The 13824-nt window shown below is 38.1% G+C and overlaps 1 protein-coding gene across 2 annotated transcripts in view; it reads left to right on the plus strand.

Annotated features, from left to right (window-relative positions):
* Positions 1 to 12547: 12547 nt before the first annotated feature.
* Positions 12548 to 13824, plus strand: part of Rasgrp3 (RAS guanyl releasing protein 3) — a 111159-nt gene continuing 109882 nt past the window's right edge. For both annotated transcript variants that reach the window (XM_071601481.1, XM_071601486.1), the window contains exon 1: positions 12548 to 12791. The gene's annotated coding sequence lies outside the window, so the exon portion shown is untranslated. The remainder of the gene's footprint in view (positions 12792 to 13824) is intronic.

The following is a 13824-nucleotide window of genomic DNA, read 5'->3' on the forward strand; positions in this document are numbered from 1 at the left end:
GCCAGAGGTCTGGTAACAAATGACCACAAACTGGGTGACTTAAAACAACAGGAATTTATTCTTACCATTTTTGAGGCTAGAAGTCTAAAAGCAAGGCATGGGAGGGAACATGCTCCCTCCAGAGGTTTAGGGGGATTTCCCTGTTTGACTTTCCCTAGCTTCTGATGGTTCTAGGAATTCCTTGGTGTTCCTTGAATTGTGGCTACTTCACTCTAATCTCTGCCTGGTCTTCACGTGGCCTTCTTCTTCTGTGGTTTGTATGTCCTCTCTCCTTACAAGAACATGGGTCCACCCTTAAATCCAGGATGATTTCACCTTGAGATCCTCAACTAATTACATCTGTAAGGCTCTCCTGTTTTCAAATGAGACCACATTCTGAGTTTCATGAATGAACATAAATTTTGGGGGTATACTAGTCACTCCTCTACAAATGTACAACTTAAAAATCCTCCTCTGTGGCTTCTCGGTGTTGAGCAATTCCTTTTTTATTATGTCACTTTAATATTCAAACATTTTGGGACTCTGTACTTATAACTACTTTCAAGTACAAGTCAAAACAAAATTTTCATTTATATGCAAACAATACAGTGAAATGAATATGCTTAAACTTAATAATATTAATTTAATGTGATGGATGACATTTTCTAAGATTAAATTGTTCTTCACACATGTGACTTGTACTGACTGTTCTTGCTTGCTAATATTACCATTATTTCTTTCATCACTTTTATCTCTTCTAACTTTAATGAATTTGGGCTGATACTTATTCATTCTCTGGGTACAAATGTGTCCTCTACTTATTTTCTTATACGAATTCATTCTTTTAAATCATGTGGCAAAATTTAGTTAAAGGTTGATGATCAGTATTTTATGTTAATTCTTTAAAGATTACATCACTTAAATTACATCCAAAATCAATTTTTTCCTCCTAGAGAATTTAGACATCTACATGTGAACCCCATTTTGAGAAAACTGATGTCTGGCCCTAAATCATTAGAGTTCCTGTTTGAGTGCTCTCCATACAAATTGCAATTGCATCTTCTCTGGATGAGGATTAACAAAAACCACTTTAGGGAACCAGAAATGGAGGCCCTGAGCTAATTTATGTTTAGCTCTACAGCTTGAGATTCCAGTCTTGGTAGCAACAGGCCTGGAGTAGAAATTCCCTAACATGTTATCAGCTAATTCCTGGGGATTTTTAGACTCAGCCTGAGATTTTCTGTTCTTTATGTCCCGCTAACCAACACAACAAGAAACAGAGCTTCTTTGCTTGAATACCAGCCACCAGATCAGAATTCTGAGAACTGCGAATTCTTCATCATTGTTTTGGCTTATCTTGATTTAGATTTTCCTCTAATCTTCAAAGCCAATGTCTTTGGTATATAGGTGGGAATAGGAGGCATGTTCTGGGCTCCATTGTTTTGTCTGGCCAGACCCCTTTCCACCTTCCTCTCCAAAAGAATCAGCCTCTTTGACTTTGGTGATGGTCATGAGACTCAGGCAAGGCCAGTTATATTACCTCATTTCTGGTTACAGTGATTGTTATAAGAAGTGGCCAAGCCAATAGGAGTCCTGCCACACAAGTTTTCTCACTGAAGGATGAAGGAGGGAGCCCTTTCTCTCTCGGTTGCTGTGAGAATTGAAAATGTTTGTCCAGAAGAGAGACATTGCTAATCTCATGGAGAATATAATCTGAGAGTTGGAAATCATGATGAAAACCAAAGAAAAAGACTTAAGATAGTGTTCCAGTATGGGCTCCAGATATCTTAGTGCCCCTCCATCTTAGCTTTTCCATAAAATCGCCCCCCCTTTTAATGTAAACTAGTTAATTTTGGATCTTCTCCCTTGTAACAATCGACTGTGAGTGATTCGTTGATTTTTAAAAAAGATACCTCACAGCTGATATTTTACCCTCTACTTCTAAAATAAGCTGGTCTCTCTGCTCATGTTAGCTATCTTGAATTGCTTTAGGATCTCTGTTAGAATCTACCAGGAGTGGGACATGGTTCTGAAGACTTGGGTTCCTGGGAATAAATATCTCACTCACTTTTACACTAATTCCTTTTGTTCTGAAAAGCTATGATGGGCTTGTTGGGTACATAAAACATAAGGCAAAATCCCCTATTGTATTTTAAGCTAAACTGTTCAGCACCTTAAATCTGCAAAAGTTACAGTAGCAGAAGTAGCGAGGAATTGGGTGGTTGCTGATTTGAGCTATGTAAGGAATTTACTCTTCTCTCATGGTCCGTACTTCTGCCCTGGACACCTGACATCTTCTCTATTCTTCACTCCAGGAGCTTGTGAAGTACCTAGTCCAGCCTCAGTCAAACAGAAATATTTTTCCTATGATTAGGATTGGTTCAGTGTTGTGCACTTGATTCAGTCAAAACCAGTGAGTCTTTGGATGACATTTCTGGGAAAGCAGTGTTCTCTTTTCAACACTAGGTTTAAATGTGAGAGGATGAAAGACTGGTGCTGTTGTAACCATCTCTTGCCTGTAAACGGAATTTGCTCAAGAATGGAGCTAACTCAGAGGAAGTGAGCACAAACAATGATGAGAAAGAAGCAGCCAGATCTTACTAACAATTTTGGACCCACTGCCTCAAGTCACACCTGAGGTTTGGTTGGTTTTGTTGTTGTTTACTTGTTTGTTTATTTTAGTTGTACATGGACACAATACCTTTATTTTATTTATTTATTTATTTTTTAGTTGTAGTTGTTCACAACACCTTTATTTCACTTGTTTATTATGTGCTTAGGATCGAACCCGGGGTTTGGCACATGCAAGGCGAGCGCTCTACCCCTGAGCCACAACCCCAGCCCTTATTTATTCATTTTTATGTGGTGCTGAGGATCGAACCCAGGGCCTCCCATGTGCTGGGTGAGCGCTCTTCTGCTGAGCTACAACCCCAGAGCCTGTTGTTGTTTTTACTTGTAAGGGAACATACAATAATGATAAAATAGATTTTAACAATACTTAAACACACATTCACAGTATGGATAAGTCATCTCAAAGTACCAGACTCTGTGTGACAAAAAATCTAATGACTTGGATCTGTGCCATTAAAACAAAACAAAGATGAACCTATTGGCCTGCTGGGCTGCCTAGCTGACTGGTTGCCTTCTCCCTCGGCCCCAACCCCCACCTCCGTCTTTGAGTTCATCACATACATTATGAACTAAATATCAAAAATATCTGGAAAAACAGCAACAACAAAAAACCTCCTATCCTGCAGTTTGGAATAACAGAGGGGACCACAGACTACTTTGCAGGCTGCTCTGAGCTAGGAGAGAAATTGTTATGATCACTGCAATCACTTATTGACTGCATGTAGGCCAGGAATTGTGCTAGTATATTGCATAATTTACCCTTAATTCCAGAGCAGATATTGCTCTAATTTGGAGTATACATGAGACGATTGATATTTACGTGGTTTAAGGTCACCCATATGTAAAAGGCAACACATTTTGAAGTTAGATTTGTCTGACTTCAAAATCTATTGCTCTTTCTACTTTTTTCATACTTCCTTCCACCCCAGCATACACAGTAGAAGTGGTGTCTGGTCCTTCACACTGGTCAGTTTGATGCCTTGGGGACACCATCATCTAAGTTCTTGACCTCTCTCAGTCTACTTTCCCAATGCTATTAGGTCATCATTGGCATGGTGCCCTTTGATACATAATGCTTATGGTTTCTGTGCCCAGATTGCAATACCCCAAGGACTTACTCAACCACTCCATGCCTGGTGAACTATCACAGGGGGTTTTATCACAGATCTGCCCACTTCTCAAGTCAGCAACAAATCCTGATAGTGGCAAATACCCTTTGTAATCCCCAGTCTTCACCCTCTGACCTGCTTTCCATCTACTTTAGTCATAGTCATTTGCTCACCAATCATAGATGGAAGTCTTATCTGATATCTGATAGTGACCTACAGTTCATATTCTGCTTTAGTGAGCACACCCACATTCCAGGCACTCACTACCCAAGGCCAGACCATCCAACTCATCTACTCAATTCTGAAAACTGCCTCTGCTTCTACATCCATTGCTTTACTCCTTCTTACTGCTTGATGATTGAATTCCTTCCACTGAACCTCTGATTTTGATGTTTGGGCTGAGCTCTTCTTGTTCTTCTTTCTCAGACCGGACCGTCCTGGGCTCTTCATCATAGAAACAGAAAGTAGATTGGTGGTTTTGGGTGGGGGCTGCAGGAGAGGGAAAAGAGGGGCTGTTGTTTAAAGAATATAGAGTTTCAGTTTTTACAAGATTAAAAATATTCTGGAGAGCTGTCTGCATCACTATAGTGTGAATACACATAACAATATAAAACTGTACACCAAAAAATGGTTTAGGGTAAATCCTATGTTAGATGTTTTTTTTGCTACAACTTTCTTTAAAAATTAATTTTTATTTTATTTTTGTACCCAAATGGAGCACAACTTTTCATTTCTCGGGTTGTACATGAAATAGAGTTACACTGTTCGTGCATTCATACCCATACATAGCGGTAATAATGTCCTTATCATTCCACCATCCTCCCTACTCCCCTTCCCCTCCTCTCTTTCATCTCCCTCCCCTCTGCTCAATCCAAAGTTCCTCTCTTCTTCCCTTGCCCCCTGCCCATTATGGACCAGCATCCAAATTGTCAGAGAAAACATTTGGCCTTTGGTTTTTGGGGATTGGCTTACATTGCTTAGCATGCCACAATTTCATTCTTCTTTAAGGCTGAGTAGCATTCCATCGTGCATATATACAACAGTTTCCTTATCCATTCATCTATTGAAGAACATCTAGGATGTTTCCACAGTTTAGTTATTGTGAATTGAGCTGCTATAAACATTGAGGTGGCTGCATCTCTGTAGTGTGCTGATTTTAAGTCCTTTGGGTATGGACCAAGGAGTGGGATAGCTGGGTCAAATGGTGATTCCATTCCAAGTTTTCTAAGGTATCTGCATACTGCTTTCCAAAGTGATTGTTCCATTTTGCAATCCCAGCAATGAATCAGTATACCTTTTTCTCCACATCCTCGCCAGTACTTATTATTGCTTCATTTTTTGATAATGTCCATTCTGTCTGGAGTGAGATGAAATCTTAGAGTAGTTTTGATTTGCATTTCTCTAGAATGCTAGAGATGTTGACCATCTTTTCATAAATTTGTTGATCAGTTGTATATCTTCTTCTGTGAAGTATCTGTTCGTTAGCCCATTTATTGATTGGGTTATTTGTTTTTTTGGTGTTAAGTTTTTTGAGTTCTTTATGTGTGCTGGAGATTAGTGCTCTATCTGATGTGAGTGTGGTAAAAATTTGCTCCCATTCTGTAGGCTTTCTCTTCACTTTATATTAATTCTTTTGCTTTTTAATTTTCTTTTTAGAAGCTTTTTAGTTTGAACCCATCCCATTTATTGATTTTTTATTTTACATCTTATGCTTTAGGAGTCTTGTTAAGGATGTCAGGTTTTAAGCCGACATGATATAGATTTGGGCCTGCTTTTTTTTCCTATTAGGTGCAGTCTCTGTCCTAATTCCTAGGTCCTTGATCCACTTTGAGCTGAGTTTTGTGCAGGGTGAGGGAGAGAGGTTTAATTTCATTTTGCTGCATATGGATTTCCAGTTTTCTCAGCACCAGTTGTTAAAGAAGCTATCTTTTCTCCAATGTATGTTTTGAGCACATTTGTCTAGTATGAGATAATTGTATTTATTTGGGTTTGTCTCCATGTCCTCTATTCTGTACCATTCCTTGGTCTACATGTCTGTTTTGGTGCCAGTACCATGACGTTTTTGTTACTATAGTCCTGTAGTATAGTTTAAGGTCTGATATTGTGATGCCTCCTGCTCACTCTTCTTGCTCAGAATTGCTTCGGCTATTCTGGGTCCCTTGTTTTTCCAAATGAATTTCATGATTGCTTTCCATGTTTCCATGAGGAGTGTCATTGGGGTTTTGATTGGAATTGCAATAAATCTGTATAACACTTTTTGTAGTATGGTCATTTTGACAAAATTAATTCTGCCTATCGAAGAGCATGGAAGATCTTTCCATCTTCTAATGTCCTCTTCAATTTCTTTCTTTAGACTTCTGTAGTTTTTATTATAGAGGTTTTTCACCTCTTTTATTAGGTTGACTCACAAGTATTTTATTTATTTAGGCTATTGCAAATGGGGTAGCACCCAGAAAAAAATGATCCCTTCATCCAAATCTTTTCTAAGACACTCAAGCTCAATTTGCTACCAATGGGCACAAATTAAAACTAATTTTAAAGAAAGTTTACATCATAACGTGCTCCAGTGTGAAACTTGATGTTGGCTATATCTATAATCTAAATTCACAGCATAGCCTGTTCCCTCTCTTATATCAGCTTAGAATGTATGTTTTGACCTCTGGATCACCCCAATGTCACCAGATTGTTGGTTCTCAAACTTCAGTGTGCAATAGCAATCACAGGCTAATTATAAATGCATATTCCAAAATTTACCCTAGACATACTAAAATAGAAATCCTCCAGAGCCAAATCTCAGATATTTGCATGTTCAATATACTGTCCATATTATTCTGATGTAGGCTGTCATTGGACCATGACTTGAGAAATTTGGCTTTAGAAGGTATTCTTCTCTTAAGGAAAGAACCAAATGTCTAATATTATTTTTTTCACTTATGGCTCAAGCTCAAAGTTTCATACTTAGTAAGGACTTACAAGTAGTAAAAAACAAATAAAAACAGGAAGAGAAGTATTTTGCTGGAATTATGATCCAAATAAAACATGATTTATAGCATGTGGTTTCTTTTATAATTAGTTGTACATCATCATTCAATATTTGAATAAGCTATATAATAAGGAGCTATGACATGATGCTCGCTCCAAAAATGTGGCTTTAGTGTTTAGTGTTTTGAAAACCAGACTCTTAGATGGTCTGATCTCATACAGCCCTGCAAGTCATTTTCTTCTTGAACTTCTTATCTCTCTGGCCTCTATAAGGGATGAAGAATTTCTAGTTTCAGTTTACAACTTCTAATCCTTATTCTTAAGTGGTGTTAAATAACATTTATAGTGTATTTCATAGTGTAGTCTGTCTGTGCAAAAATAACTGTGAAAAAAAAGTTCAAAATTTCTTATATTTTACAATTTAATTTTTGCCTGAGGAAAAAGAAAAAAAAATTTCCTAGTAAGCAATCAATTTAGAATTGCCTCATTTGGATTAAATTCATAATTTTATTTTTAAAGAGTCACATTTATGATATCACAAGGATGAACAATAGACAGTCTATGAAATTTTTACTTAGAAATTAATGAGATAATTTGTTCATGTTCTGGATGATATTTGCCCATAAATGGGTGATTAAATAGATGACTGAGAAAGTCCTCTCTAACCCTGAGTGTGAGTTTACGGTGCCTAAGTAATTTTCTGGAGGCACTCAGGCACTCACTTGGAGGTACTGTGAAATGTAATTTGTTTCTCACAAAGAACATAGTTTTTAGCCAAAATTTGCCTGTATGAAGTGAGGTTCACAATGTTATATCTCTGTGTATTTTTAAAATGACATCATGCTTTAGAAATATAAACATTCAAATGGAAAACGAAAAATTGGATCAGCTAGTAATACTCCAATAGATTTGGCTCTTAACTTTTCAAAGGGACTTATCTATCATGTATTTTCTTTTTCTCTTATATTGTTGTATTAAGATGTCAATAGTAACACAGTGGCTGGCAGAATGCTTTCTTTGGATGCAGCCAGGATCTGTAGCATTCCAAAATGTCTTGAGAGGCTTGGAAGTGCAGGTTGAAGGTCACAGGGTTAGAACTGAAATGACTTCAGAGATGGAACATGAGGACATCTAGGTCTCTGAGTCGCTCAAGTGTGCATAAGGCAGAGCTACTTGATTCTCTCTTAAGACAATGCATTTTCTACCTGTTTGAAGAAGAGATTAAGTCATTTTGATTACTCTGCCTTCGGATAATACTTTCCTCAACTCTCTTTCACAATCTACTTGGTATTATGTGTACTTGCTTCTTCTTTCCCAGTTGGTTACCCACTGTGGCAGACAGATGATGGGGAGGTCCCCGTGACTTTGCTCTTGGTATTCATACCCTCTCTCCTTGAGTATGGGAAGGACTATGACTTGCATTCCAGTCAAGGTGACAACTTGATGCCACAAAGGTGACTGGACATACATGATCACATGTACATGACTGCCTTACACACGATGGGATGCCATCTTAACAGGAGGTCCTCTCCCACAGCCTGCTTGGCTAGGCATGGACGAGGTGAGTCCACCTCTTCATAGTCTTAAAAGGCTACAATCAAAGTATTGACGGGACTTAAGTCTCATCTAAGGCTCAACCGGGGTTGGATTTACTTCCAAGCATGAGGTTGTTGGCAGCACCCAGTTCCTTGCAGGCTGTCAGATTAAGAGCTTTAGTTTCTTGCTGGCTGATCAGAGAGGCTAGCTACACGGCCCTACACAACTCATAATATGGCAGGTGCTTCTTCAAAGCCAACAAGGAAGAGGGAGAGTCTCTTGGCCATACTGAGCACAATAAGAAGACTCCTCTATTTTAACTTGCTGCATCTAGTAAGGGTAAATTTTTACTCATAATTTACGATAGAATTCTAAAGCTTATGATTGTGTTTATCTTGCCACTATCAAAATAAACTCAGTTTAAGTTTTTTTCATTAATTGCATAATTATATGGTTCAGGGAATCATGCAATATATTGACCCTATTGTGCATTCAAACACAACCCATTGCTTAAGTAAGGAACCTGTATAAACTATTAAATCAGTAACCATCCTACCATATGGCTTTTTGCTGGACTAGAGAGACTGCCAACACAATAAATTCTAATTATCAAGGGGTAAATCAATTTCACCGCCACATTCTCTCTTACTTCCTTTCCTCCTTTCTTCCAAATATTGCACAAGATAAGGCAACATGGAGGCACTGGTGGTCTTGAAGCCCATAGCCGTCTCTCTTTGCCTTCAGATGTGTGCCATGCATGGTCCCTATAGGGGTCTGTCTTCTTGACTGCAAATTTTATTCCAAAGGATGGTTTTGCTTCTTCCTGCTGCCAACAGTGATTAGCTTCACAAACAACCTTGTGGTTGAGTCCAAAGGTTTTTCCCAAAGGAGCATACAACTGGCAGAAACAGCAAAAGAAGTGTCCATGTTTCACAATTAATAGAAACATGTTTACCAAAACACCAATTAGAATTTCCTTTAGTTATTATGACATCAGATTTTTAGCTTTGACAAAACTGAACAAACTCTACACATTTATCTCTAAAGAATCTCAAGATCTTTTTGTTACATGGAAACTAGTGCTGTTTTATTTTAGGTGCATGGCAAAGTGACAGAATAGCAAGTGAGGCCCAAGCCAAGTGCGGCAAAGGCAGTCTGGTTTAGATTTTCCCACTGAATGTTACTGAGGCTGGGCCTCTCCTGGGAGATGTCATGAAGGCTTGCATTTGTGCTGGGGTTTTCGTAATCTTGCAAGGTAACATCAACATGTTTACTGAGAATTAAATTAAGGAAAAATAAACTACTGATGAACTACAAATTGATTTTAATTAAGTTAATGGCAAAGTTTCATTTCTATTCCATGAAGTCTTTTTGTCCCTTCAAACAGTTACTTTTATGTTTTATTTTAGAATGTAGACCCCTTCCTTACTTTCAACCATCTTTTCAACATTCCTGCTAAAATATAAAGGCCCATCTTTCACCTGTGTCCTGTTGAGTAGTTATTCCAACATTTCCTGTATATTGTTATTATTATGCTACACCAAACAAATCAAAGCAACATAGTTCAGATCCCACAATTTAGTACAGTTTCTGACCCACCCCTTTTTTTTTAGTTGTAGATGGACAAACACCTTTATTTTTTTTTACTTATATGTGGTGCTGAGGATTGGGCCCAGTGCCTTACATGTGAGGCAAGTGCTCTACCACTGAGAGCAGCCCCAGAGCTTCTGACCTTTGTGAACAAAGATAGGCTACTTATCTACAGGCTCAACTACATACAGTGCATTCAACTCATTGGAACAATAATAGCAGACTTTTTCTTTGCGGATGTTAGCTTAGGTTTCCTCTATATTGCATATGTTGAAATTCTTTTTAGATGACTATAGTAAAAAATGCATTTCCTTCCACTACCAGCACCAAAATCGTCAAAGAACATCACACATTCCTTTTCCTGACAAGGCCTTTGGCTTTTCCCCCATGCCTTCTGAGAGTCTGCCATTACTTTTAGATTAAGAACACAGAGCTTTTCTGTGCCCATAAATGTTTTAATGCTTCATTTCTAGAGATGGGTTATGTAGGGAGATCCAGGAGGTTGTTCTTTTCTGAGAAGTAAAATATTTCCCCATGAGAAGGAACATTTCCAAAGGACAAGGAAAGCCTGGTAAATGTATTTGATTTTCTCAAAAGCATTCATTCTTTTCACATGGAGGCACGGTTTGCTTCCCAAAACCTATTACCCCATTGCCGGCCATTTTCATGCCAATGTCAACTCATGGACCTTTCAGTCTCTGCCACTCCAGTGCAGCTGTTCTATCTCGACCACCACCATGCACTCTCTTCTTCTTTTTAACTATTACAAGGAAGTCATTCACCTCTTTCTCTCCTTCTCCATCTCTCTTTCTTTCCCTCCCTCCCAGTCTGTACCTGAGATATGGATGCTCTAACTTTCCTCTTAGCAACCTGGTTGATCCCAGAGATCAACCTATTGTTTTTACCATAAGGACCTTGCATTAAGGCCTAGGATGGATGAGGAATGGCTGGGTTAGGAAGCAATAATCAAATCACTGAGCACAGAGAGGGGATGAAACATTTTGTTTCCAGGAGATACTTTTAGTTTCTTTGTTGTTTGCTTTTTGGTTTTGTCTCATTTCAGGTAACTTATAATTTTCAAATGTATATATTCGTAAAGTTTGCTCTGAATTTTCATGATAGCCCAAAACACGTGAGCTCTTAAATACCTTCAACTCTTCTTTCCACAGCTTTTGCCTTGCTTCCGACAGCTTTTCCAAAGTAACTGGGAAATGAGTGTGTTTTTTAAAACATTCTACGTAAAAGCTCTTCTTCTAAATAGTAGTTACTAGTATAAGGAGCACTAAAAGGAGTTACCAGTACAAAGAGCATGAAAGAAGTTGATTCTTACATTTAAAAAAATCTTCCATCTCAAATCCTTTTTAAGAAGGTGAGACACTGAAACAAGAACACAAAACAATTCTATAGGCCCGTATTTCCCATACTTTAGTGAGCATCTGAATCACCTTAGTGCCCTGGGCCCCACCTGCAGAGATTCTGATCCAGGTGCTGCTGATGCTACTAGTCCTTGGACCACCCTGAGTATCTTCTCCAAAGGACATATTCTCTAGCTATCCCTGCACTGCTTCTCCATGTGTTACCCCAATGAGAAGAGCACCTTGCTGTCAGGCAATAGTATAGAGTGATACATAGACAGAGGGACAGGTGGGTAGAGGGAAAGAGAATTAGAGAGAGTGATAGAGAGATAATAGATAATAAATAGATATCAAATATGAAGGAGCTTAAATAATGCAGTTTAAAAATTCTGTCTTTAAAATTAATAAAGGTTTAAAATATAGCATATGCATTTTAATAACTATGAGTACAAAATACATGTTATAACTAAACTACCCTCCCAGACTATACCTAAGCTCCCACTCTGCAGAAACAGCCACACTTAAGTATCTTGTACTAAACATTTTGAAAGAAGTTGAGATTTTCCCTCCAAATATCATAGGCCAGTCTACACTCCCATTTACTATTATACAAATGATTTTTTTCTCCATATTTCGACAGTATCAAAATTTCCAACTTTTTGTCTGTCAATCTGATATGTGAAAAACAATTTCTAATTTTTATTTTAGCTTCTGTTGTCTATAATTATGAGAGTTAAACAACTTTGAGTAGTAAGACTATGGACAAGCTATTAACTTAGGGCAGATAAATGGCAGATGATAGCTGCCTGTTCTTGAACCTGGCTTCAAAAAGTGCTTCACTTCTTTTTGAATGAAAAGAAATGCCTAGAGTCTTCCCATTGTTCACCCCCAACCATTTCCCCTGGGACATTCATTTTCTATGGCACTTCTATGGGAAATAAAGGGTGCAATGTATGTTTGTTTGTGGTATTTTGTACAGAAAATGATACAGTTCCAAACCCAAGCTTTTCCTATGGGAAATGACAACTTCTAGTCAAACAGAGGCTAAAGGAGCTTAAAGAAAATCTCAACTGGGGTGCATATATCAAAGCTGAATTATTTAAGGCCAAATTTTCTGTAGCTTGTTTACTGGTATTCACTTGAAAGAAACACACACACACACACACACACACACACACACTCCTAAGACTGCTTTTTGAAATCAAATACATTTCCTGCCTTCTTCATTCCTCAGTACTCTTACGACCAGTCTATTTATAGCCCAGGAAAGGAAAAAGCTCCACTGGAGGCAGGAAAACTAAGTTCGGAAAGAATAGGAGGAAGTGTGCCTGCCATTTAGCTAAACAACCTTTTATTCATTGAGCTCAAAGCTTAGCAGCTTCACTGTGGTTGTTAGGCGTAAACAGCTTGCAAATTTCCATTTTTTTTTTCCTCTTCACTTTTGAACTGGATTTGGGCAATGGAGGTGATGACAACATTTTAGAAAAGAGAATAGGAATCTCCAGGTGTTTGGGCACATTGAAGAGAAACTTGCAAGAAGATGGGGAATAGGAAAAAGATGATTCAACAGTGGGATGAACTTTAAATGAGTGCACGTCTGCAAATTAAGGTAAGTGTCATTTTTAAGTCTGGTCAGTTTGTGTGTCTTCATGCATTTTGAGAACCACATATTTTAACCACAGAGGGTATTTATACTTTGAGGGCAAATCCTCATGTAACTTTTCAATGAGTTTTGCTTATAGCTCTGAAGAAATGTAGCAATCAGCCTCAGTGACAACATCTTCAGTTTCTAACAACAAATGTTTCAAAATAGTTGTTTAAGGTACCTTTATTGCCACTAACTTTCTTCAATTTCAACATTATTAGGGGATTACATAGCATAATTTCACTGATGACCACTTTTTTTTTTTTTTGGTGTTGAGGATTGAACCCAGGGTCTTATGCATGCAAGGGAAGCCCTCTACCAACTGAGCTATATCCCCAGCCCCTGATGATCACTTTTGAAAAAATATTTTCTTGATATTTGTGCTTTCTAAAGTGCTGGTCAATAATCCATGTGCCATTCTTTTTATCAATATTGGTTAAGAATGCATTTAATAAATGGGTTTTTGTGCAAAAAGCAATGATAGAAAAGTTAGTTAACTAAAATTTAAATTTTGTATAAAATGTAGTGAAGATAAAGCCCCTCCCCCCCCCCCCCCCAAGTACAAAGATTCTTCTCCTGGTCACTCATTTTCAGACAAAAGAGAAACTTTTAGAAGCATAAAACCCAGCACTGAACAGTTTCCAGTCACGGAAACAGTTCACAGTAATTATTGACATCTAAATGACTATTTCAAAACATTCCCTCAGCATATATGTTCTGAATGCCTTGAAAAATGTCACTGGGTTTGGAAGTGGAAAGGTTGAAAGGAAATGGATCAAATCCAAGAATAGTTGATGCTGCCCACAGAAACTTGGAAAGCTCCTAGGGACATTCCAAATTCTTTTAAGGTTCCTGGCCATCAAAGGAGCTAGAGCACCTTTGTTTAAATGATGCACCATGTTTGCATCCACTGCCCATAACGTCTGCATTTGTGTCTGAGTGGCTTGATTAACGTTTCCACCAGACTAGCAAGGGATTAAGGTCCTGGTGGCTTATT

Source organism: Marmota flaviventris, chromosome 14 (genome assembly GCF_047511675.1).
Source record: "Marmota flaviventris isolate mMarFla1 chromosome 14, mMarFla1.hap1, whole genome shotgun sequence".
NCBI classification, from domain to species: Eukaryota; Metazoa; Chordata; class Mammalia; order Rodentia; family Sciuridae; genus Marmota; species Marmota flaviventris.